Source organism: Trachypithecus francoisi, unplaced genomic scaffold (genome assembly GCF_009764315.1).
Source record: "Trachypithecus francoisi isolate TF-2019V2 unplaced genomic scaffold, Tfra_2.0 Lachesis_group20, whole genome shotgun sequence".
NCBI classification, from domain to species: Eukaryota; Metazoa; Chordata; class Mammalia; order Primates; family Cercopithecidae; genus Trachypithecus; species Trachypithecus francoisi.
This window is the reverse complement of record NW_022681466.1, coordinates 42,638,128-42,664,918: the sequence shown is the minus strand read 5'-3', so window position 1 is coordinate 42,664,918 and position 26,791 is coordinate 42,638,128. Positions and strand designations below refer to the sequence as shown.

Here is a 26,791-nt window from a genome sequence, read left to right as displayed (position 1 = left end):
GATTATTTTCGGAAACCAAAGTTTTTCTGAGCTGCCTCTAAAGAATTCTGTCAAGCTGGGAGCTACTTGGGGTTAAAAACCTTTTCCCAAGAAAAATCCTCGGAAGCCTGAGAACTAACACACAATCGTGTGGGTGTGGACCTCTCATATCCCTGGAATGCCTAAGAAAGGCCCTGCTGGACCTCATGGCTCAAACAGCCCCTGACATCCAGACAGCAAGTCAGTAAGGTCTTCACTTAGGGTTTGGATTCTTGAATTTGCCTCTCACTCATGGATGTTGACATTGTCCAGAGCAGGCTTTGATATTTCAGAAGTTACTATTTTTTTCTCAGAAATGCATTATTTTCTCCAGTTTCCCAAGAAAGATCAAAATTAATGCCGAGTCTTTGATGCTTCAGTACATCACTCAAAATGCAGGGCACATCTCCACAGAAACTCTCCTCCCAAGCAAGCTTTTTTCTTCAACTGGGCATTTCTGCATCAAAACGTAACCCTTTAGTCACTGTTCCCACTGTCCCCTGCCCCCTCAACAAACTGTATCGCAGCTATTTAAACATTTTTCAACATCTCGTAAGAATAACACGCACATTTCCCCCTCCCGTTTAAAAAATATTATTTTTTTTTTCTTTTGACAAAATCCTGTTCTCTGGGTGCTTTTTCAAATATGGAAATTTAAGCATGATCTAAATTATATGAACTCTCTACTCCCCACAACCCTGCCTGCTGGACCTGTTGTGATCACATATCTGTTTCTACAAGCCACAGAAGAAAGTGACCTTGTTACTCTGAAAATCTCACTTTCATTACAACTCTACCCCATTACCAATATTCCTTCAGACATATGGCAATTTTGGGCCTTTCTTAAAAATGTGGCCAAAGGTAAAATAAAATGAAAGGCTGGGCCGGGCGCGGTGGCTCAAGCCTGTAATCCCAGCACTTTGGGAGGCCGAGGCGGGCGGATCACGAGGTCAGGAGATCGAGACCATCCTGGCTAATACGGTGAAACCCCGTCTCTACTAAAAAAATACAAAAAACTAGCCGGGCGAGGTGGCGGGCGCCTGTAGTCCCAGCTACTGGGGAGGCTGGGGCAGGAGAATGGCGTGAACCCGGGAGGCGGAGCTTGCAGTGAGCTGAGATCTGGCCACTGCACTCCAGCCTGGGCGGCAGAGCGAGACTCCGTCTCAAAAAAAAAAAAAGAAAGGCTGAAAAATGACTGCTTTCTGCTTGCTCTCCTAAACTACAATCTTCTTCCATCATTTTTTTCTAAACCAAAAGGTACCAGTCTATTTGGAAAATAATCAGTTTTATAAAAGGTACCCTTACACTATTATTTTTACAATGACTACATGTATGGAAGGAGAAATTACAATCTGCTGAGAAAATTGCAAAATAATTTCTAACTCTATTTGCTATAATCTGACAATTCCATCTTACGAGTCTAGAAAATGTATCATTGCAAAATGTCTCAAACCCATTATCCTAATTGAAATCTACTTAAATGGAATAGTTAGTTCCTTTTCAAGTCACATAAAAGCACATATAGAGCAGAGATCCTTCCTATTAAATCAAGAAATGCTATACCTATAAAGTACATGACATCTAAGCAGTAAAGATTTTAGCCTCAAAATTCCTTAACCATTTATCATCGTGTATGTGCATGCTCATCTAGAGACCTTCACCTGCTGCCATAGATACAAAATCGAGGATTGAACAATGTTCCTTTAAAGATAATAATAATAAAGTCAAGAAAAGCAGACATATTATATTATGGTCATCTAGCTAGATTTCACTGCCCAGTTTTTGTTCTCCACATATTTTATTGCTTTCTTTTTAATACAATGAACCTTTTTCACTTTTCTGATCCTAAACCTTTGACTTTGGAATATACTGCATATTTTGGTGGCGTTCCATTAAAATGGGTCTCTGTCATAGGAATACGAACCAACTGGACAAGAGGGAAGGGAGCCCCCAGGTACAACAGACAGCAAAGGAAAGCCCGCAGACAGCTGAGAGCTAAAGCCATCACCGCCTCTGTATTTAATCCACAGTGCTGACTCTTCATTAATTTTAGATGAAATTCCACAGTAGGTTTTCTGTAATTACCAACAACTTGCATTACTTGCTCATGAGACAGCTCTATCAATAAAGAGATCCGGTTTCTTAAGCAGAGTCTCCCAGATCAAAAGCCCACCTTCATGTGAAGATGTGTGCTGCCAATGGTCTAAGGAGTCCTCAGAAGCAATACGGAAAGGAGGCCTTCCTCCAACACCCTTTAAGAGCCAGATCCCTGACCTCCTCCTGAGCACTAGAGGCTGAAATTCAGAGAAAGGAAGAAGCTTAAATGGCCAAAGGCAGAAGATGACCATTCTTGACTCGAATTTAAATTTCTGCTAACAGGGATCTACTGCAATCATGCATATTTGTCACCAGCGTTGTCCTGTTTTTTTCTGACAGAGTCTTGCTCTGTCACCCAGGCTGGAGTGCAGTGGCATGATCTTGGCTCACTGCAACCTCTGCCTCCCAGGTTCCAGCAATTCTCCTGCCTCAGCCTCCTGAGTAGCTGGGATTACAGGTGTGCGCCACCACGGCTGGCTAATTTTTGCATTTTTTAGTAGAGATGGGGTTTCACCATATTGGCCAGTCAGGTATCGAACTCCTGACCTCGTGATCTGCCCCCTCAGCCTCCCAAAGTGCTGGGATTACAGGTATGAGCCACCACGTCCAGCCTACCAGCATTGTCTTAAATATTAGGCCGCCCCCTGGAAGAATGCTTTCTGAAAGTAGCAACTTCTGTCTTTAAAAAAAGGTATATAAAACAATCATACTTTCACGAGCAGAGCCCACCATCACAGGACACGCATGAGGTTCGTGAGGAAAGGAAGGAGTCAGTAACTGCCAGCAGCAGATGTGTGTTCTCGACCAGCTAGAGGTTGCACGAGGAGAAGGCTGGACTTCTGGGCTAAAATGGGTGAGCTGAGGCCCTAAGGCCTTCCAGGGAAGGGCAGGATCCACCTTCCAGAGTCACAGTACTGGGAGGACCAGCCTCCTGGTGCTCTGTCTACCTCAGAGACCCCCTTTTCTTGCTGCAGATAAGAATCACGAGACCTAACAGAAAAGCCAATGACAGGGAACAGACTATTCAGAATACAGAAAAAGAAAGAAGGCGGCAGCTGGGTGTGGTGGCTCGCGCCTGTAATTCTGTAATCCCAGCACTTTGGGAGGCCGAGGCGGGCAGATCACCTGAGGTCAGGAGTTTGAGACCAGCCTGACCAACATGGTGAAATCCCATCTCTACTAAAATTACAAAAATTAGCTGGGCGTGGTGGCAGGCGCCAGCTACTTGGGAGGCTGAGGCAGGAGAATCGCTTAAACCCAGGAGGTGGAGGTTGCAGTGAGCCGAGATCGGGCCATTGTACTCTAGCCTGGGTGACAGAGTGAGACTCTGTCTCAAAAAAAAAAAGGAAAGAAAAGAAAAGAAAGAAAGAAGAAGGCAGAGGAAGAAGAGGAATAAAAAAGGCAAACCCAAGAAAAATAAAAAGAGACTCCCTGTGAAAACTCAGTAGGGTACTGGTCAGAACAAACTGACTAAGAAAACTGAAGGAGAAAATATCCTGGCACAGGATACCTGGATAGGAGGACATGTATCTCCAATTCTCTCCCACAAAGGTCTTCTAGGATTTGAGGGGAGAGGGACTAGCAGTGAGGAAAGAGAATCTCGGGGCTCCAGGGATGATCTGGTTTGAGCAGTGAGGAGGCAGCCAGACTTGTACACGGACCCCTGCGCGGGGAGCCTGCAGTTCGCTCACCGGTGTTGTCTGTGCTCCCGGTTCTTCTACTGTGAACTGGTCTCTCCGTTCTAAAAAGCTGACTTTAGAGCTTTTTAGATGAGAGGTATGAGAGATTTAGACCTGAAGTTCCTCCTTAACCTTTCTCAGTTGAGGGCTTTTTGAAAGCCTGATGAACATCAAAGATCCTTCCCCACCACACAAATATACATACGCAAATACCCACAAGAGTTTTGCACTCGATTTTCAAGGAGACACAGATATTTCTCTTCCCCCTCCCCAAGATTAAAAAACCCAGACGTACAGAATTCATTACACTGTTTTGAATAGGAGGAGTAGGGTTTTAATCTACACCCCTTTGGATGGTGAGTGTATGGTCCTAGGGCATTTGGGCAAGACAGAGATAGCACATGAAGTCTCACTCCAGGAAGAGGACAGCCTTCTGGTGCCTCCCAAAGCTTTGCCAGCAATTTTACTCCTGGAACCAAGACTGTAGTGGGAAAACAGCTGGTTACTTTCTAGACAATAAATAACCAATCTATTGAAAAACAAATTATAATTGCAAAACATACCTAAGTGCTTTATGTTAGTGAGAGAAAGAATTAGAAATAATCAAAGAACAAGAGAGAAAGAGAGAAAAGAAAAATTGGTACACTAATTTATTGGGAGAAAATAATCTATTTCATAAGAATTTCCCATGCTTAATGCTACTTAAAGAGTTAAAGGCCGGGCGCGGTGGCTCAAGCCTGTAATCCCAGCACTTTGGGAGGCCGAGACGGGCGGATCACGAGGTCAGGAGATCGAGACCATCCTGGCTAACACCGTGAAACCCCATCTCTACTAAAAAATACAAAAAAAAAAACTAGCCGGGCGAGGTGGCAGGCGCCTGTAGTCCCAGCTAGTCGGGAGGCTGAGGCAGGAGAATGGCGTAAACCTGGGAGGCGGAGATTGCAGTGAGCTGAGATCCGGCCACTGCACTCCAGCCTGGGCGACAGAGCCAGACTCCGTCTCAAAAAAAAAAAAGAGTTAAAATACTTGCTTTAAGATTCTTTAAAGACCTTCCCTAAAAGGAAACACAAGATGGGTAAGGACCTCATTTTAAAGATTCACAGGAGGCTGACTCTCACCAGTGTCTGGAACTGCCCACTGACAGTCCCCAAGAATAGCCACTGCCTTCTAAGCAGTGTCATTATCACCGGATAACCAGTCCACATTAACTAAATGCAGGTACAGCCTATTTTATAAGCCCTTTAGCAGGCCTCAAAGAATTTGGCTTGAAATCATCCCAGTGATTAGATGAGGGTTCCCATGCCAAATTCTGGGCTTCCTGCTTGTCTGTCAGGAACCCTCCCTCTCTTAGCAATAGCATCACACTTGAAAAGATGTCCCTGTGTACCCACATTGACAGAAATAAGAACTAAAGGGATGGCCGGGCGGGGCTCAACCCTGTAATCCCAGCACTTTAGGAGGCCAAAGAGGGTGGATTGCTCGAGATCAGGAGTTCGAGATGAGCCTGGCCAACATGACAAAACCCCATCTCTATTAAAAATACAAAAATTAACCGGGCATGGTGGCACATGCCTGTAATCCCAGCTACTTGGGAGGCTGAGGAAGGAGGATTACTTGAACCTGGAAGGTGGAGGTTGCAGTGAGATGACGTCACACCACTGCGCTTGAGACTGGGCAACAGAACAAGACTCTGTCTCAAAGAAAAAAAAAGAAAAGAGAAAAAATCTAAAGGGCTGACCCCAGGCACCTGCCCCTTACCTACTGTTTACTGCTGTAAGAACAGGAAACCAAAACCTCTCATTCCAACTTTAAATACCGACTTAAGCACTGGTATAAACCAGCTCCTAAAACAGAAAAACATCCTTTAAAAAAATTCCTTTTTTCCTTAGCTTGAATAAAGCACCCATCTCACTCAACATTAACCAATCGACAGTACAGCCTGCTCTGTGCTTACTCAGCAGTGTGTAGGGCGAGAGGCTAGGACACTCCACTGGAGCACTGTGGGAAGGAGCTCAGGAGGAGCTGGAAGGCAGTTCTGAGAGGGAAAACGGAGGCTAATGGTTCAGTTCTGTGGCAGAGCCCACAAAATGGCTAAAATTCTTACAGACCATAATAAGCTAGGTTTTAGAAATAGTGAAATTAGAAATTTCTGGAAGGCTTCTTCGGAGCTGTGGGTCAACAAATATATAGATATATTAAAATCGTTTTCAATTTTATTTTTTGAGATTAACACTTTGGCATTAAAAAATCATACAGACTTCTGGAAGGACCTCTTAACCATCCACCCCAGAAAATTCTGGGCCCTGCACTTGCTACATTTGCTGCCAAAACAATTCTATCACCTAACTCGAAAACTAAACTCAAGATGTGTTTTTTCCCTTCCCTAAGATTTTAGTGCCTCCTGAAATAAAATTCACTTCAGGCTATTAGGCCTCCTCTGAACCCACTCTCGATCACAGTCAGCCTTAAGACGAAAGCTAGGCTGACCAAATGAGTTTGGTTTCTGGCTCAGAGCATGATCAATAGCCATTTCTGCTGGGAGTTTTAGCCTTAAAAAAAAAAAAAAAAAAAAATTAATGTTCCTGCTTCACTATTAACCTACTCCATCAGGATCGAATACCACTCGCTGTATCCCCACAGACATTAGCCTACCCTGGGAAATTAAAACAAAAGCAATTCCTTTCCCACAGGTTTTCAGCTACTGACTTATTTTCCATTTCAATCTTGCCCCTGAACTTAGCCGGGCAAAGAGGCTCAATCTCTGAGGGCAGCTCCTGCCAGGCTTCCTACAGCAGTTTCTGCTCCTAACTGTAGGTGAGGTGGATGGGAAACTGGGATGGCCACATCAGATCAGCCACTGTCAGGGACTAACCATCAAGCAGTCACTTCTAACACCCATCCAGGCACTGAGGATACCAAGATGGCTCCTGCTCCAGGTTAAGTGGGAGCACTTCCATCATTTTTATCAAAGGAAACATTAATAGAAGGTAGGAAATGCTCAGCCGTTAGTGAGTAACTTTAGTGAGCAGGTGCCAGCCGGCCTGCCTGAACAAGATCTCTGTGCTTACTTCCCTGCCTCAGTCACAAGGTCCCTTGCCCTCTGGATGGCTTTTCCTCATTTGTCATCATTAAGTCCAACACACACACTTCCCTCTACCTGCTCTCAGATGTAATATTATCAGAAGGTAGGGTTAGAGTTTACCACATAGTCCACTTGTAATAGACTTCCACCTTATATAAACATCTGCACGGTCTACTACACTTGCCGGAGGCCTACTTTAAAATCTGTCTATGGAAAATAACACTGTCGTCTTGGTCTGGCAGGCAACATCCTACAACAACATAACTTGCTCCCCTCTCACTTTTTTTTTTTTTTTTTTTTGACAGGGTCTCGCTCTGTTGCCTGGGCTAGAGTGCAGTGGCACCACCTTGGCTCACTGCAACCTCTGCCTCCCAGGCTCAAGCAATCCTCCCACCTCAGCCTCCTAAGTAGCAGGGACCACAGGTGCACGTCACCATGCCCTGCTAATTTTTGTTTTTGTTTTTTATTTTGTAGAGACAGGGTTTCACCATGTTGCCCAGGCTGGTCTTGAACTCCTGAACTCAAGGGATCCACCTGCCTCAGCCTCCCAAAGTGCTGGGATTACAGACGTGAGCCACCAGGCCCAGCTTTCCCCTTTACATCATAAAAGGAAATGCTTTCCACCAGGTTTCCATGATCAGGGCACATAGAGTAAATCACTTACAGGATTTTCTTTTGGGGCTAGGTGTACCCCATAGTACTTTGCTCTAACTCCAGTCCTAACAACCATCAGATCATATTTGCCTGCCTGTGCTGTTAAGGTTTCCAGCACATGGGGGCATGAGCTGCTCACGTTCAGGCACAAGCTTACAGATACCGGAGCCCCTCCCTTAATGGTGTTCCCAATCAGCTTTGGTGCTAGTTTCCACTCGAGAGCTCCAAGGCACCACTTTGGTACCTAGAATGCTACTAAGTCACACAGGTCTCCTCATTATCCGATTCTGTGATTTTCCTGTAGACTTTTCTCTAATTACTATACATTAATACAAATTTCTAATTAATATAAAGCTTAAAGCCTTCTTAACTTGCAGTCTCCCAGAAAACACATCGCTTTAGCCTTCACAAAACATCTCTCTGGTTACCGGTGGTGCTGGTCTGGGGAACCAGTCCCTTCCTTCCAAAAGAACATTATCCCGGCATCAAGTCCTTCAATTTCCTATTCATAACCTCAAAGTTCCCGGGGAACACCTAGGTTTCTCCTTTTTCCTTATGACATGTCAGGTGGACCTGATGAGCACTGGCAGGCTCCCCCACTCATCTGGAAGCAGCCCTCAGGAAGACAGAGAAGGGGGAAGTCTCCCCATCTGCAGGATCAGGTCTAAACACAGCTGTCCAGCTTCTTTCCAACAGGGAATCTAGCAGCAGCAGGAAGCCTCCCCTGCGCAAGGCACAGCCAGAATTCCCTCTTATTACTGCCTAGAGCCCTTTTTAGTGTCCACCAGGTAGTACCGGGGCCTACTCAGAAACACGTGGCAAACACCCCCCACAGGCAAAGTACTCTAGTTTGCTGATGACAGTGAAGGAGGTCAGAGGGAGGAGAAAGGTGCAAATACGAGCAGGGCAGAACCCCCACCCTCCAGGAAGACAGGAAGACTACTGCACCCCTAGCTGTGGGCTGTATATGGAAGACTCCAACCTTAAGGTCTCAGAATGGAGCCTAATGTCAGCGCTTCCTGAGGCTGGGAGCAGAAAACTCATCCAGACAAGAGGGTCAGCCTCAAATCCCATCCTTGCAACATGATGGGCAAATGCCTTTCAAGTCTGGGACAAGGGCATGGAATATGCTTTCTCAGAACATGTTTTTGTAGGATGCTCTAAACCCTCTGTACCGTTTTGATCCCTGTGGACTCTTTCCCCCTCCATTTCCCTTCCTGAGTTATTCTCGAAAAACTACTTAACCTCTCCAATAAACCCAAGGTGTTTTTGTCTGTTTTTGAGGTGTCACCCAGGCTGGAGTGCAGTGGTGCAATGATGGCTCACTGCAGCCTGGACCTCCCAGATTCAAGCAATCCTCCCACCTCAGCATCCTGAGTAGGACTACAGCTGCACACCACCATGCCTAATTTTTAAATTTTTTGTAAATAATTTAAAGATGGGGAGGTCTCCCTATGTTGCCCAGGCTGGTCTGGAATCCTGGGCTCAAGCGATCCTCCCACCCTAGCCTCCCAAAGTGCTGAGATTACAGGCATGACCCACTGTGCTCAGCCATATAACCCAGTTTTCAAAAGAATTCCTCAGTTGAGTTTCCCCTTGTTTTCTAATGTGGTTTGCACTCTTTCATTCATTCACCCCGAAAATATTTAAGCAGCATGTCTAGTGGGTCAGATACGAAGCTAGGTACTGGGTAGATAATGCGGAGCAAAATCAACAAGGTCCCTGCCTTCCTGGAAGAAGGGGAAAAGCAGGTATCTACCACAGAATATGCAGTAACAAACTGTGATGAGCGCTACAAAGGAAGAGAGAAAATGGGGGTGGGGGTGAGGTGGGGAGTAGAGCTGTTTCCTGCAGAGGGTTCAGCTCCTAAAAAGTCTAGTTCCCTTCCAACTGGGAAGAGAAAAGCGGCCAGTGTGCCTAGAATACAATAAACCGGGAGAGAGAGAGGCCCAGGCTGGAGAAGGCAGGAGGGGCTAGATCACACAGCACCTAAACATGTTCAGAATGTAGATTTTATCCCACAAGTAACAAAGAAACCTTCAGAGAATTTGAGCAAGGATGTGACAGGATCATGTTAGAACTATTTGTTATTTATTTGAGACAGGGTCTCTGTCACCCAGGCTGGATGCAGTGGTGTGATCACAGATCACAGCGGCCTCAACCTCCTGGGTTCGAACAATCCTCCCACCTTAGCCTCCTGAGTAATTGGGACTACAGGCACAGGACACCACACCCAGTTAATTTTTCTTTTTTTTTTTTTTTGTAGACAGGGTCTCACTATGTTGCCCAGGCTGGTGTTGAACTCCTGGGCTCAGGCAATCCTCCCACCTCAGCCTCCCCAAGTGTTGAGATTACAGTTGTGAGCCACCATGCCCAGCCATGTTAGGAATTTTTTAAAGACCACTCAGACTGCCAGGTGGTGACGAGATTAGGAAGGAGTAGAAGTAGATGAGGGCAGGTCAGTGAGGGGCTGCCGGAGTATTCCAAGCAAAAAGATGGTTGTTTAGACCAGACTAGAACAGTGGCAGAGAAGCTTGAGAGAAAAGAACCATCCAAGAGACATTTATAAGATAAAAATCAGCAGTACTTGGTGCAGGACTGGATAAGGGTGAGTGGAGGGAGGTCGAGCTTGCATTTGCAGTGAGGAGAAATGTCAATTACCTCTGGCAGAAAGCACAGGCTGAGCAAACTCTGCAGTTCACTGGCACTGCACTTCCCTTGGCATCTATTTTTCAGAATTTCTAGAAAAAGTTCAAGCCCATCTCTTATTTACTCCTAAATCTATTCCAGAAACTGTCATCCATTTTTAACACATTTATCAAGCATCTACTATGCTCTGGGGATAGAGAGGTGACCAGCAGCTCATGCTCTCTACATCTGTCTTCTTTGAGCCCCTGGGTGTTGCCTAGAGGTGGCCTCTAAACCCTCCCGGCAGCAAACACAACTCCCAAAGCTGAAACTTCATACAAGTTACCTTCTGAAACCTTCATACAAGCTACTTAACAGACGCCTCTCTACCTCTTAGAGACATTCCGCAATGCAACAAGCAGCTTGAGTTCTTTTCACTCAGAGATTCACTCCTCATTTCATAATATTCTGAGCCCCAGGAGACATCACACCATCAAATCAAAACTCCCCAGGTCTTTCAGCCTTGCTCTTGAAGGAAGATCATGAGTCCCACCAGGCAGTTCTTCCTTCTACTACATAATCAAACTCCTTTTCTGTAAAATGTACTGAGTTTGGAACCTACATGCGACTTGTGCCCTTTGATTGGTTGCCCAGATTAGTTTGTGCTGGGTTCTATCTTATCACCGGGAATGGTGGTTTAATAAACCCTGGAGCTATACCGTCCAATATGGGCACATGGAACTATTTAAATTAATATTAAAGTTTTGGTTTCAGCTTAATTAAAATGAAAGCTTCCAGCTCTCAGTTGCACTAACCACCTTTTAAATGTTCAATGGTCTGTTGTACGTACCATGATGCACAGAGGCACTGCTACAGGGTTGTTTGCATGTTTGATATGAATTTCCCCTTTAAAAAATAAAAACAGAATTCAACATATAGAAACTTTCAACATATTAACTTGTGTCCTGTTTCATGCTACAAGTGAATACTATAAATTGAACTTAAAGTAACATACGCCACTAAAATACTGCTTCTTAATCAGTTTCACAGTTTGGGCTTTGTGTAAAATTCATTTGCTAAGAATTTTTGAAAATAATCTGTGACTTCATCGTGGGCTCATAATTTTATAAGCCACTGTGGACAAAGACTGTCCTTTTTTGTTTGTTTGATTTCTAGAGACAGGGTCTCACTCTGTCACCAAGACTGTGGTGCAGTGGTGCCATCATGGCTCACAGCAGCCTTGAATTCCCGGGCTCAAGCGATCCTCCTCCCAGCTCAGCCTGCCAAGTACCTAGGACTACAGGTGTGTGCCACTGTGTCTGGTTTTTTTTTTTTTTTTTTTTTTTGTAGAGGCAGGGTCTCACTATGTTGCCTAGGCTGGTCTCAAACTCCTGGCCTCAAGTGATCCTCCACTTCAGTCTACCAAAGTGCTGGGATTACAGGCATAAGCCACAGCACCTGGCCTTTTTTTTCTTTTTTTTAATGTATCTTGCACACTGCCCAATACAGTCACCACTTAGTAAACACATAGACTAACTGGTCATCTTGAAAGCACTCTTAATTTTATATGCCTACTTCTCATAGACAAGTCTATAAGAGGTGTCCACTAAATGTTCATTTCAGATTCTGAATTTCAACTACCTAACACCAGTCCTATGATTATACAGTATGCAGGCATTTTTTTCTCTAGAATATCTACCAAATGATTTTATAGTCCAAAGACACATTTATACTGTGACAGAAAATCCACCAACAATGCTTCATTGTGGAACTATCTTGGAACAAGATTAGCAAAAGTTGATAATTATCAAAATTCAGTAATAGATGCCTGAGATCCATTATATTATTCTTTACTTTTGTGTATTTTTTTAAAAAATGTTTCAGAGTAAAAGATTTTTTTTTTTTTTTTTTTTGAGACGGAGTCTTGCTCTGTGGCCCAGGCTGGAGTGCAGTGGCACCATCTCAGCTGACTGCAAGCTCCGCTTCCCGGGTTCAGGCCATTCTCCTGCCTCAGCCTCCCCAGTAGCTGGGACTACAGGCGCCCGCCAACACGCCCAGCTAATGTTTTTTTTTTTTGTATTTTTAGTAGAGACGGGGTTTCACCATGTTAGCCAGGATGGTCTCGATCTCCTGACCTCGTGATCCACCGGTCTTGGCCTCCCAAAATGCTGGGATTACAGGCGTGAGCCACTGCGCCTGGCCAAGATTTTTTGAAAAACTTAGTCAATTATATACAAATCTGATGAGGCCTCACACATACTTTACAAGATAATTATAACTTTAACATGGCTGGGTTCATAGCACTTTACTGACTATCCCAAGCCAGTGACCTGTTATATGAAGTCCTCTCCTTGTATAGTCCTGAAGTGTGGTTGTTCCTTTGAATGGGGAATCATCATCAAATCTCACTGGAGATGGGGTTCAGGCAGGTTTTGCACACAGCAACTCTGAGTTGTCATGTTTGACCACCTGGCTGTAAGGCCAGTAGTATCTGTCTCCTCTCATCAGGAAAAAAGGCTAAAGATCTCCTGCCCATATCCAAACACTAAAGCAGACAACTGCAGCAGAGGAACAGCTGCTTCCGGTCCATCTTGCTCCACACTGACCACTGCACCCACTGCAGAGATGCCTACAGGTAGGGCCAAGTCTTCCAGGTACGGGTACCGAATGCTTAGCACACCACAGAAAGCCCAACACAAGCTACCTTAGAATGCCTCCATGGATACACCTACTCAGCTGTCTTAGTTTTACCTTCTGCCCTATGGTTACACTACACATGGAATCATGAAAAATGCTGACTAAGAAGAGAAGCTCATCCACTCCAAGTCAAGTTCCCCACAGCCCTGAGAGTCAGCAAACCCTACCGACAGTCCTTTCTGTACATGCCAGGCATGGCTTTCAAGGCTCATTCAACCCTCATAGCTTCTTGGAGGTGGGAAAGTGAGGCAAAAGAGGTTAAGAAACTTCCCAAGGCCCCTTGAGCAGCGTCTGGATCCCAAACTCCTGCTCTCCCTGCTACACTATGCTGCCCTGTGACATATCCTCTGCAGCCTGGCACCTTCTGAGCCTGCCCTTCCTGTATTCCCCTCTCTGCCCCTCTTGACAGCTGCCAGACATCCACGTTGCTCCCTCTCTTGAAATGCTCTGCCCAAAACCCCCAGTTGCTGGTTTCTTCTTTTTCTTTCTTTCTTGGTGCCCTGTTCTTTTCCTTCAGAGGAAGGAGATTTTACACATATTACAATCCAATATATATGATGCATATGTCTACTGACTTGTTTGTTGTCTAGACTAGATAATGTGCTTTGTGCAGGAGGGAACCACATCTGTTTTGCTCCCCAACAGATTTCCAGTGCCATGCACAATGATTGGCCCTGGTAGATGCTCAAATATTTGATGAATGATGATCATTGTTCAGTCAATCCTTTCAGTAAAAAGATTTTTGAACTCTCTATTTTGAGCCTAAAATAATAAATATAACCATCTATAAGGATACAGCCTGAAAGACAGCATTACGTCCAAGAAAGGACTGAAAATTGAATAAGAAAACAAGCCAGCTTATGTCAGCTTTGAACAGCAAGAGAAATGAAACTTATAAAATGCATATTGGGATTCTGAAAGGTTATCTGCAGGAGCAATCCAACGGGTGGGTTTTAATCTCAAATCCTAAATAAGCTTATGACTGAAGCCAGCTCCTCTTGCCCAGTGCCGCTTTCAACTGTTAGAATAAGCTGGGGAGGCACTTAACGCGTTTGTCGCAATAATCTTCTTAGGGAAAAGCCCTTAGAACCGATATTCCAGGCAAATCCAGCAGACAAAGGTTACCTGGTTGTTTCAGAGCCCACCCACATTTCCCATTCTCCCAGCTTCCACACAGAAAGGTTAGATTCTTTTCTCAATAGTCCCATTTATGCTCACAGTGACCTGGCATATGGTTTTTGTTTACCAAAGAAAAGCCTTTCCTTTCAAGGACTTAAGTCTTCTGCAACTCCCGTAAGAGTTAATTCTTTAAATTTAATAAAGTTCTCCCAATACAAGTATTCCCCCACTTATCTGCAGTTTCAGTCACCCATAGCCAACCAAGTTCTGAAAATATCAAATGGAAAATTGCAGAAATCAACAATTCATAAGTTTTAAACTGCATGCCATTCTGGGTGCAGGAACAGCTGTGATGAAATTTCTCACTGTCCAATCCCATCCTGCCCAGGATGCGACTCTTCCCTTTGTCCAGCAGATCCACGCTGTAGGTGCTACCTACTCGTTAGTCACCTTTAGCTGTCTCAGTTATCAGATCAACTGTCACGATATTACAGCTCTTGTGTTCAAGTTACCCTTATTTTACTTAATAGCCCCAAAGCACAAGATTAATGATGCTGGCAATTTGGGTATGCCAAAGTGAAGCTGTCAAGTGCTTCCTTTAAGTGAAAAGGTCAAACTTCAAAACTCAGGAAAGGAAAAAAATCTTGTACTGAGATTGCTAAGATCTATGTTAAGGACGAATCTTCTATCTCCAAAATTGTGACCAATATGTGGTTGTTATAACTGTTCTTTCCTTTTTTTTTTTTTTTTTTTTGAGATGGAGTCTCGCTCTGTCGCCCAGTCTGGAGTGCAATGGCACACTCTTGGCTCACTGCAACCTCCGCCTCCCGGGTTCAAGCGATTCTCCTGCCTCAGCCTCCTGAGTAGCTGGAACTACAGGTGCACGCCGCGACACCTGGCTAATTTTTTGTATGTTGGTAGAGATGGGGTTTCACCATGTTGCCCAGGCTGGTCTGGAACTCCTGAGCTCAGGCAATCCACCCACCTCGGCCTCCCAAAGTGCTGGGATTACAGGTGTGAGCCACCACACCCGGCCCAACTGTTCTATTAGTTATTATTGTTAATCTCTTACTGGGTCTAATTTACAAATTAAACTTTATTATAGGTATATATGCACAGGAAAAAAATACGGCGTATATAGGGTTCAGTACTATCAATGATTTCAGGCATCCACTGGAGAGCAACATAAGTCAGCGTTCTAGGCCCAGCTACCAGTCCTTGACTTTGCTGTGTAATCTTGGCAAGTTATTTAACCTTTCTTTTTTTTTTTTTTTTTTTTGAGACGGAGTCTCGCTCTGTCACCCAGGCTGGAGTGCTGTGGCCAGATCTCAGCTCACTGCAAGCTCCGCCTCCCGGGTTCACGCCATTCTCCTGCCTCAGCCTCCCGAGTAGCTGGGACTACAGGCGCCCGCCACCTCGCCCGGCTAGTTTTTTGTATTTTTAGTAGAGACGGGGTTTCACCGTGTTAGCCAGGATGATCTCGATCTCCTGACCTCGTGATCCGCCCGTCTCGGCCTCCCAAAGTGCTGGGATTACAGGCTTGAGCCACCGCGCCCGGCCTAATTTTTGTATTTTTTTTTTTTTTTTGAGACGGAGTCTTGCTCTTTGCCCGGGCTGGAGTGCGGTGGCTGGATCTCAGCTCACTGCAAGCTCCGCCTCCCGGGTTTACGCCATTCTCCTGGCTCAGCCTCCCGAGTAGCTGGGACTACAGGCGCCCGCCACCTCGCCCGGCTAGTTTTTTGTATTTTTAGTAGAGACGGGGTTTCACCGTGTTAGCCAGGATGGTCTCGATCTCCTGACCTCGTGATCCGCCCGTCTCGGCCTCCCAAAGTGCTGGGATTACAGGCTTGAGCCACCGCGCCCGGCCTAATTTTTGTATTTTTAACAGAGACAAGTTTTCACCATGTTGGCCAGGCTGGTCTTGAACTCCTGACCTCAGGTGATCCGCCCGCCTCGGCCTCCCAAAGTGCTGGGATTACAAGCATGAGCCACTGCGTCCTGTCCTGAAAGAGAGACTTTTAAAAGTCCAAATTAGTGAAGTGATGTGCAGTTGGTATCCTGCCTCACTGCCCAGTGCAATTTTGGGTGATTCACGCAACCACTGGGAAATATGTCTCTGATGGCGAAGTGGGGATGACAGGTGAAACTGTCAGGACTGTAGCCTCCTGACTCCAAGTCTAGTGTTCTCTCCACCCCACCAATGCCAGTCAAGGGCTTCTGAACTTTCGTGACCTCCTAGCATCCCTCTCATTAATGGTGCTTCATGGACATTTCACACAGTGTAATTAAGCATTATAAGGAGTTTGGAAAGGAGCAACACAAAATCTTGTATAACCTATGAGTTGCTTTAAAACTCACATGTAAGAATATTCACAACAGCATGGACTTCCAGTCTTCTTATAACAATATTTACTTTAAACTTGGATCTAAAGTTGACAAAGACCTTAAGGAATAGGAAGACAAAGGGAGCTGTCTGTCTATGGCTTGTTAGCTCCTGAAGTTAATGCTTCTCACAGGGACAAGAGTCAGCCAAAGGATAGTGCTCTAGGCAAACTGGAAAATGTTCCTAAATGTTCCTCCATCCACAAATCACGGATTAATGCCTGGGCATTGAGTGGCAAATCTTACGAGATGCTTCTCTGCTTTTCCCAGTTAACCTTCATCCTGTCAGTGGACAGCATGACCTGTTATTGGGTGCTCACTAGAACCAGGGACATGAGTGATCTCATTTAATTCTTACAACTACCTATACATAATATACTCCCCTAGTTCATCTGAGAACATTGACTATTAGACACACTGTTATTTTATGTGCCAAAAAAGGAAGCCACTGCCGACTACAAGTCTAAGACCCCCATACGTTACAAGATGCTTTTTTTCCCTCAGGAATGTTAAGATTACATAAATTACACTGTCTTAGCATTGTTGAAATGGGAATATTTTCCCACTTTACAGACAAAGAAACTGAGGTACACAGAAAGAGAAAGTAATTTACCCTTAAGGTCACAGAGCTGGTAAGCAGAGCATAAGGATACAGACCCAGTCAGTCCAGTCACCTTTCCATGGCAGTAAAATATTTCCCAACAGCCTTGTGAATTACTCAAAACTGCAGTGGGCAGAGAGACAGACACTGGCATCTAACTCTGGTTCCAGCAGGAGCACAGGAGCTCATTAGTGCAGCAATTCTCGGACTATCTCTGAACCTGACCACTCTGAACATGTCCACTCAAGAGGGCACTGCAAGAGACACCTCTAATAAACTGTAATTTCTCTCCAGGGAAAAACAACGTGGTACAATGGAAAAAGCATGTTTTGTTTGCTTGGACACAGGGTCTTACTCTGTCATCTAGGATGGTCTCAAACTCCTGGCCTCAAGTAATCCTCTTGCCTTGGCCTCCCAAAGTACTGGGATTACAAGATGTGAGCCACTGTGCCTGGCCCAAAAAAGCACATTTTTTGATTCAATGTCCTAGACTGACATTCTTGCTCCACCATCTAACCAGCTTGTCACCTTAGGCAAGTTACTGATTTGCTCTGAGCCTCGGTTTCCTCTTCTGTAAAATGAGGCTATCACACACCTCCCTTAGAGGGCTGCTCTAGGACTGGAGAGGATATATACACAAGGGGCAGAAAACAGTACCTGGCTGAGGAGGAACTCAACAATGCTCTCTTTTCTATACTAGTCTTCTGCCTTGGGACAGAATCAAAGAATAATCATTCCCTGTGACCTCAGTGATTCCCAAGGAGACCTTCAGGAGATAAGGATCAGACAGAAGAAAGCAGACCCTGAGGGATATTCAGGCAAAGAAAATGAACCAGAAACACCTAGAGGACAAGAGAGAGTGTATGTTTAACGAACTTCCTAACTCTGAATGAATGAATTGATAAATGGAAAAAAAGAAAGAACAGGAATTTTCCGTCAAAAGATACCAGTCAACAGACGTGAGGATTAATATAATTTAATATTGAACCTGACACAGAAAACTGGTCTTTGAAGATTCAGTTTGATACTGAAAGTAATCTACAGTGAGGAGAATTTCCCCATTGCTCTGTTCTCATACTAAGTAATAAACTGTGCAGTTCTCCCCTCTCTTTCCTCAAGGGATTCAGAAAACCTTCCAGAAAACAGTAGCTTTTGACTTGAAGGAAAGGCAACTAATATGGCATACAGAAACAAACTCTTCCTCCTTTAAAAACAAACAAAAAAAACCCTCCATCATATCTATAATGCTAGCAGTTTCTGGCATACAGCAAAATTATTAATAAATAATTTCTTTTCTGACTCCAGGCAACTGCTTTTTGTCCAAAACATGCTATATATTTATTCTATCTAAAAGTCTAATCTTTCCTGCTTCTTCTCCAGAAGTACTCTAACATAATCTCTAGTAATGAACATTATATTTGGTATATGCTGTGTCTAATCTTCTCACACGATGACAACTCGCTCTTCAAAACTCCAACACTCAGCCCAAACCAAACTCGTGAATTTTTCCTCCCTCCTCGTCTGTCCCAGCCTCTGGGTTGCTTGTCAGTGGACTCAATTACCACCATCTTCTGATGTGAATCAATTTGTTAATCTCCTTCCTCTCAGGCACAGTGCCTTTTACTGGAGATAAACATGCAAGCAAGTTCAGTTCACCCAGACCCCTCCACATCCTCTCCCTCCAAGCCTTCACACTCCCAAAGGGGCCCAGAAAAAAAAGGAAGAAATGTTATGGCAAAATCCCACTCTATCCACATCACCTCAGGAGGCTGGTTTTCCATAACTTTAGACCAACTACCATGTTTGGGGAGACTCTGAAAGAATACTGTTTATGCTCTGGGTAAGAGCTAACAGAAATGGCAGTTTCATTCTTCCAATATGAGACAAGCGTCTCTGTGTGACCGAGCTCTAAAACTCACAAACCTAGACTCCTCAAACTCCCCATACTCCAGAGTTCAAGGATAACCTGCCCTCCATTTTTCCTTATTGTTTTCCATATAAAAGTCACTCGTTGTTTCCTCTCCAGCTTATACCTGGCTCCTGAAATGACTCCTCTGAATCCTCAAAACATGTAAAAGACTCATTCCTTTTAATGCATGTGCAGAGTGGTGATGGTGTGAAGACGCTGGCACTTTAAACGTGAATACGGCACGAGCCCTGCCCTCAAAGAGCCCACAATTTTCCCTCAGCTCTAAAAAAGGCTGTGCTCCCTGGGCAGTGTCTGTAAAACACAGTGACAAAGTACTTCATAGCTCTGGAGACAGAGCGAGGGTGGAAACAGACTTTGTCCTTACATTTGATGCCCTGTAACCATAACAACCGATGGTTTAAGTAACTATCAACCCACTGAGGGGTTAAGTTTTCCAAAAATCGTTTTCAAAAGGGGAAGACTCCCCTGCACCAACTCCCATGGCAGCCGTGCGCTCTGGGCAGCGTGTGGTGCAATGTGGCTAGCCGTTCCCCGCCTTCCCCGGTCCCATCGTATGGTTTCCGTGCTCAGCAGCCAGCAGCTACGGCGTCCACGGCCACACCGCCTCCCCGCAGGGCACCTGGCGCTAGGCCTCAGCCCAATGTCACTTGTTAACCTTCCGATCCCCCGGATTTCGGCACGCCGACGCCTCCCTGCTAAAGCACACAAACCACCCCACCGCCACCCGTGTTCTCCAGGAGTTGGAGAAAAACAACCCGGGCGCAGACAACCGTTGACAGATTCGAGTAAAAGTGACTGCGGTTCTCGACTTCCAAGCATTTCGCGTCGCAGGTGAGGGGGGCGGCAGGAACCCGGGGCCCCATTCATAAAATTGCAAGCCGTTTTCCTCTAGTTTGCGCGTGACGGTGCCTTCCTGCCCGGCGCCGGGGACCGCAGACTGAGGGGACGGGGCCGGCAGCTCCTCCGGCCGGAGTCGAGCCCGAGCCATCCGGCAGGGCCCTGAAGGAAGGGATCACCCAGGAGCGTCGCGGGTGGGCGTCCCTGTCAATACCCGGACCGTGACAGCGGGGTGGGGGGCCAAGCCCCGCCACGCCAAGGGCCGCCGGACCCGGCCGGTACTCTGAAGCCCGCGAGGTCGATCCGCGCCCAACCCGGGCCTTCTCCACGGGGCGCTCCCTCCACCGCCCCCGCCTGGCCCCAAGACTGCTCACCCCAGATCCGCTGGCTGCCTCATTGTACTGCGCCGGCGCCCGTGCTCCCGGCCGCCGCGACTCCGGCTTCGGCTGGGGCACCTGCCGCGGTCCTGCCGCCCTGCAGCCCGCCCGCCCCCGGGCGCACGCCGCCCCGCCCCGCCGGCGGACCCGCCCCGCGCTCGCGGCCGCCGCCGCCAACCAGAGGGCGCGGGGGCGGAGCAAACGGCACGCCAGGCCCAACCAATCCAGTTCTACCGCGCTCTGAGGTGAGGCCGCGGAAATGGGCGAGCGATGTGTCAGGTCTGTTAAAGGGGCCACCGCCCTTGGAGCGAGGGAGAGGAGGTGGGGAGGGTTACCTGGAAGAGCCCCAGGTGAGAGGGACAAGAGCTTCACTCTCCCCACACGGGGCTGCACGCTCTCCCCAGCTCTTTACACTTCTTAATTTCCTCTTCGTGCAGTCCAGCAGCAACAAGTGCCCTTGAGACGAGGGCTGGGGGGGTGAGGTGGGGTGACTGAGGCTCGGAGAACCAGGGGTATCCCCCTGGGCAGATTCACTCGATTTGCATTTTAGAGGGCCATCAGACACATCCATCCCCGTCCAACTGCAGAAGTTGATTTAAAAAGGCAAATTCCCAGTTTTCCCCAGTGTGTACTTCCCCCACCTAACTACCGCACTACCACATCCTATCCTGAACTAACTGTTACTAGTTTTTTGTTTGTTCGTTGTCTCGCTATGTCGCCCAGGCTGGAGTGCAGTGCCGTCATCTGGGCTCACTGCAACCTCCGCCTCCCGTGTTAAAGCGATTCTCCTGCCTCAGCCTGCCGAGTAGCTGGGACTACAGGCGCACGCCACCACGCCTGTCTAATTTTTGTATTTTTAGTAGAGACGGGGTTTCACCATTTTGGCCAGGATGGTCTCGATCTCTTGACCTCGTGATACGCCGCCCGGGCCTCCCAAAGTACTGGGATTACAGGCGTGAGCCACCGCGCCCGGCCACGAGTTCTTAGAGCTTAGAACTTACCTGGTATTAACTACTCTTTTTTACAGAGGCAATATCTGAGGCTTAGAGAGGTAAATTCTCACTTAGAATGAGCTTCCTGGGATGGCAGTGCCCATTGTGCATTTATCTTCTGTGAACCTGGGTTGGCTGGCAGAAGCACTGGCATATAGGGAGAGTTCCCTCTGCATATCCACATTGCCTGTCGGTGTGTCTCCTGCCTTAGTGGGTCCCAAACTTCAACGTCAGATCATCCTGGAGGGTTTAAACATGAAGATCTCTAAGTCCCACCCCAGAGCCTGTAATTCACTAAGTCTGGGATGGCCTTCAACACCCCTCCCTCCAGGTGATTCTAATGCAGGTGGTACAAGGACCACACTCAGGTGCATATTTTGAGTCTATCATAGTCATGAAATTCAAATTCAACTGGCAAAATGAAAGCCAAACTCCTTTCATCCTCAGAATTAGTAATATGGTTGCGAGACTTGCTAGTAAGGGTGGAGGTGACCTACTAAGACACTCAGAACAGAATAAGTCATGCCAAGAACTGAGTGTAGAAGGGCACTGGACCCAGATAAACAAAAGGTGAAAGTTTGAAATCCTCAAGCAGGAAGAAGATTTGGTGTCTCAAGCAAGGGGAAGCCAGGCTAGTTCTCTGACCCATGAGACAGTGCATAAATATCTTAATGGCAGACACACTCCTGCTCACCACCAGGCCCAGTCATAATTCCAGAAGAATGCCCTGCTACTCTGGTGCCTCATTCCAATGCCATCAAGCCCTGCTCACCATTCTGGCAACATTCCTCTCCCTAGTATCCCAGACACCTGTCTGACCCAGAAGTCACTGCCCTCAGACTTGGAGGTCAGATCTTGCAGGTCTAGACAACTGCCTGACCCAGAAGTCATTGTCCTCAGACTTGGAGGTCAGCCCCCGCCCACTAGATCTTGCGGGTCAGCCGTCTGCCACACAGATCTCGGGCTCTTGGAATGGCCTCCACACAATAACCCTGTTTGTGCTGTGATTTCTGATGGGTGTTGTGTTGCCAGGGGCGACTCTGCACAAGGATTGATCAGCCTCGTCAGAGTACAGTCTCTGGGCTGCAGGCATTACTGCCTGGGATCACCACTTGCTTCTATTGCTCTTCCCAAAGAAAAAGGAATTCATGTCCCAACAGGAGAGGTTTCCAGTTGTGGTTATCTGGAAATGTGCAACAAAGGCAGTTATCAATGGAGACACAGCCTGAAACTCTCCTTGGCCACAGCTTCAGCCCCCTAACAGGGAGAGAGAGAGAAAGGGTAGGGGCCCTGGAGCTGCCCCCTGCAAAGGTCCAAAGGCAATGTGCCTCTCAGAGTGCCCACCAACCTCCTTTCCCTACCAAGCTCCACGGAAGTGTTAAATTAATTAATACATTCCAACCAGATCTCAAGCTAGAAGCCAGTAAGATCCAGCATGAACACTTAGAAGAATTCCTTCTTTTTGAAATGTGAGGAATTTAGATGCATTGAAAAATAAGTGAACATATCATCACACAATAATGTTTTCTACCTTTTTTTTTTTTTTTTTTTTTTTTGAGATAGAGTCAGCCTCTGTCATGTCACCCAGGCGGAGTGCAGTGGCATGATCTTGGCTCACTTGTAACCTCTGCCTCCTGAGTTCAAGTAATTCTCCTGCCTCAGCCTCCCCGAGTAGCTGGGACTACAGGCACGTGCTACCACACCCAGCTAATTTTGTTTTTGTATTTTTAGTATAGACGAGGTTTCACCATGTTGGCCTGGCTGGTCTCGAACTCTTGACCTCAGGTGATCTGCCCGCCTCGGCCTCCCAAAGTGCTGGGATTACAGGCATGAGTCGCTGCGTCTGGTCTGTTTCCTAACTTAAGAGGTTACTATGTGCCAGGTACTATGCCAAGTCCCTTGCACATAGTAATTCACTGAAACCTTACAGTAACTCTTTAGGGTAGATATGACCATTATTTTCTCCATTTTATGGATGCAGAAACTGAAGTTCACAGATTAGTGAGGTGTCCGAGATAGCAGGGCTAGTTGAAGAAATAGCCAGCATTCATGACCCTAACCATCAGGCTTCTCCAGTGCCTGCCAAGATGCCCTGTCTTGCTACCAGAAACAGGATGGATAACTTCAAAAGGCAAAAGAGAAACAAATATCACTCGTCTTCATCAAAAGGAAGTATAATATAGGAGCACTGACTTGGAGTTCAAGTCCCATTGCTCTAACTTACCATCTGTTTGACCTTGAACAAGTTGAATAATTAAATCTCTGAGTCTTAGATCACTCATCTATAAAATGGGAACAATAACATATTCTGCCCGCTTGGACTGACAGGAAAATAAAATCAAATGAAGAATATGTATGAATACATATGAACTTTGAACTTATAAATCACATTTTGTTTTGCTTTGTTTTGTTCTGTTTGAGATGGAGTCTCGCCATGTTGCCCAGACTGGTCTCAAACTCCTGGGCTGAAGCAATATTCCTGCCTTAACCTCCCAAAGTACTGAGATTACAGGCATGAGCCACTGTGCCTGGCCCAAATCATGCTTAAAAGAGTGATTTTAGAGCGTGGCATCTGTGACTCAATGTAGTGACCTCTGAGAAAGGTTAGGGATTGTGATGCTAAATTCAGATATCAAGCAAGATTCCTTACTTTGTCCCCCAAATAACTACTCTATATGTATAGCATGTACAAAGTGATCTAAATTTTTTCACCTAGAGTAGGATCTTAAGTCACAGGAATGTGAGCCCAAGCTAATACTCTGCCCTCTTTCTCTACCCCAACCCCCTCAACCCTCATGCCAGGCACCTATCAGGTTAAGCCCACACAGGTTCTGATATACTTGAAAGATTCCCAATTATTGCATTTCAGGAGAATCCTTATTTTCTCACCAATCTCTAAACAAACCAAAAAATGCTCTAAGATTTTTGTTGTTGTTGTTTTGAAACAGGGTCTTTCTCTGTCGCCCAGGCTGGAGTGCAGTGGCACACTCATGGCTCATGCAGCCTTGACCTCCTGGGTTCCAGTGATCTTCCCACCTCAGCCTCCTGATTAGCTGGGACTACAGGCATGTGCCACTACACCTGGCTAATTTTTTTCTACTTTTTGTAGAGATGAGGTCTTGCTGTCTTCTTCCAAGCTGGTCATGAACCCCTGAGCTCAAATGATCCTCCTGCCTCGGTATCCCAAGTGCTGGATTAGGCATGAGCCACTATGCCCAGCCTAAGATTTTTTTTTTTTTTTTTTTTTTTTTTTTTGAGGCGGAGTCTCGCTCTGTCGCCGGGACTGGAGTGCAGTGGCCAGATCTCAGCTCACTGCAGCTCCGCCTCCCGGTTTACGCCATTCTCCTGCCTCAGCCTCCCGAGTAGCTGGACTACAGGCGCCGCCATCTCGCCCGGCTAGTTTTTGTATTTTTAGTAGAGACGGGGTTTCACCGTGTTAGCCAGGATGGTCTCGATCTCCTGACCTCGTGATCCGCCCGTCTCGGCCTCCCAAAGTGCTGGGATTACAGGCTTGAGCCACCGCGCCCGGCCCAGCCTAAGATTTTTAATTCTGTTTTTGACATTGCACACTTGGAGATAGAAATGGTTAAGAAGTACAGAAAAGCAAAACGTTGATCCACATGTACATCTAACAAAGATTAGGGATCATTATGCCACAAGCCACACCATTAATGAGCAATCACTGTGCACTCAGTACCAGGTGGTGGGCTCAGTACTGGGGATAGAGATCAAGGCACTTGTAGATGCTAGATCTAGTAGAGAAACTGACACGTTGATAGACCATTACAGGCTTCCTTAGAGGAAGCCCAGGACCTGTGGGGACACAGAATAGGCGCTTAGAACCCCTGGGGAACCGAATAATGTTTTTAGGGGTGACCAGATGAAGGTCATTATGAAGAGAAGCCAGGGCCGGGCACGGTGGCTCAAGCCTGTAATCCCAGCACTTTGGGAGGCGGAGGCGGGCGGATCACGAGGTCAGGAGATCGAGACCCTCCTGGCTAACACGGTGAAACCCCGTCTCTACTAAAAATACAAAAAACTAGCCGGGCGCGGTGGCGGGCGCCTGTAGTCCCAGCTACTCAGAGGCTGAGGCGGGAGAATGGCTGGAACCCAGGAGGCGGAGCTTGCAGTGAGCCGAGATCGTGCCACTGCACTCCAGCCTGGGTGACAGTGAGACTCTGTCTCAAAAAAAAAAAAAAAAAAAAAAAAAAGAAGAGAAGCCAGAAAGTTTACAAAAACCCAAGTAAGAGTCACCAAACCCAAGGGAGAAGACATTGAAAGAGAGAGCAACAGATGCCACAGCAACAGCAACAGATGCCACAGAAGGGTCAAATTAGAAGAGGCCTGAAAGGATGCTTTAGGATTTCAAAATTAGAAGAGTAGGGTCATTGACACATGCAGCATAGATGTGGCTGGAAATGTAGAGGCTCCCTAGAGCTGGGCTGAGGAGAAGAGTTAAGGAAAAAGAAGAATTGGCCAGGTGCAGTGGCTCACGCCTTTAATCCCAACACTTTGGGAGGCCAAGGCGGGTGGATCACTTGAGGTCAGGAGTTCAAGACCAGCATGGCCAACATGGTGAAACCCTGTCTCTACTAAAAATACAAAAATTAGCCAGATGTGGTGGTGCACGCCTGTAATCCCAGCTACTCGGGAGGCTGAAGCAGAAGAATCCCTTGAAACTGGGAGGTGGAGATTGCAGTGAGCTGAGATCACACCATTACACTCCAGCCTGGGCAAAAGAGTGAGACTCCATCTCAAAAAAAAAAAAAAAAAAGAAGAATGAAGAGACTGTGCAGTGATAGGGTCCAAGGAGGCCCAAGGGGACAAGAGAGTGGCCCTGGGTCGAGGTAGGAAGCAAAGTCATCTCTTGAGAATGGGTGGGGAGGGGATGACAAAGGGCTTTGAGGGGTACCGTGAGGGTCTGGAAAAGCCACCAAGAGGAATGGAAGTGGGAGCTGCCCGATGGAGAGGGAGGATTCTGGGAAACCCATGCGTTTGTGGTGGCACCAGGTCTGCAGAGTTGGGTAGATGACTCTCTAGGGCTTAGCCACAGAAGCCAGGTATGGAGAATCCCAGGGTTAGGGATGGACAGACAGGAGAAATACTAAACAGTTGAGGACACTGACAACAGGGTGGTTGAAAAGATAGGTCGTGGGTTCCATGCTGGATAGGAAATCCAAAGAGGGGATAGATGGGAGGAAATATGTGGTGGCAGGAAAGATGGGAGGAAACTGACTTTGTTTGTTGGTGAACCATTCCAAGTGATGACAAGGTCAGGTGTGGCCACAGAATCGGAGTTTCTAAAGATGCTCAACTCCTGGGTTTTCTCTTCCCCTGGTTCCTTTATGGGAAATAATCAATCTGAGGACTGGGCAAGGCTCCAGCACTTTCTTTCCACTCTGAACCAGCACTGGGAAGGCTCTGCAAGATCGGGGGCAGGGGGAGAGGCTCATTCATGACTGGTTTTCCTTCTGAAATGAAAACTTGTTTATAATCAGGACTCCCACCACCTTTGAGATACGAACATTTGTGGGAAGGGCTCCTTGAGGGACGTCATCAGGGGCTTTAGAGATGCCTCAAGTGGTGGATGCACTCACAAGAATAATTCCCTGCCATAATGGGGCAGCAGACAGTGGTGATGCCCATTATTTACTTTGCTAGTTAGCATGTGAGGCCTGAGGTTATTAAATATAAATGG

At 46.5% G+C, this 26,791-nt stretch overlaps 1 protein-coding gene across 3 annotated transcripts in view; it reads right to left on the bottom strand.

The window, feature by feature from the left end:
- The window catches only part of TEX2 (testis expressed 2), a 127,150-nt gene extending 106,922 nt beyond the window's left edge, over positions 1-20,228 (bottom strand). For 2 of the 3 annotated variants that reach the window (XR_004430737.1, XM_033183977.1), the window contains exon 1: positions 20,099-20,221. The gene's annotated coding sequence lies outside the window, so the exon portion shown is untranslated. Of the gene's footprint in view, positions 1-20,098 lie in introns of all 3 variants that reach the window. The other variant, XM_033183974.1, reaches the window with a different exon arrangement.
- Positions 20,229-26,791: the final 6,563 nt, after the last annotated feature.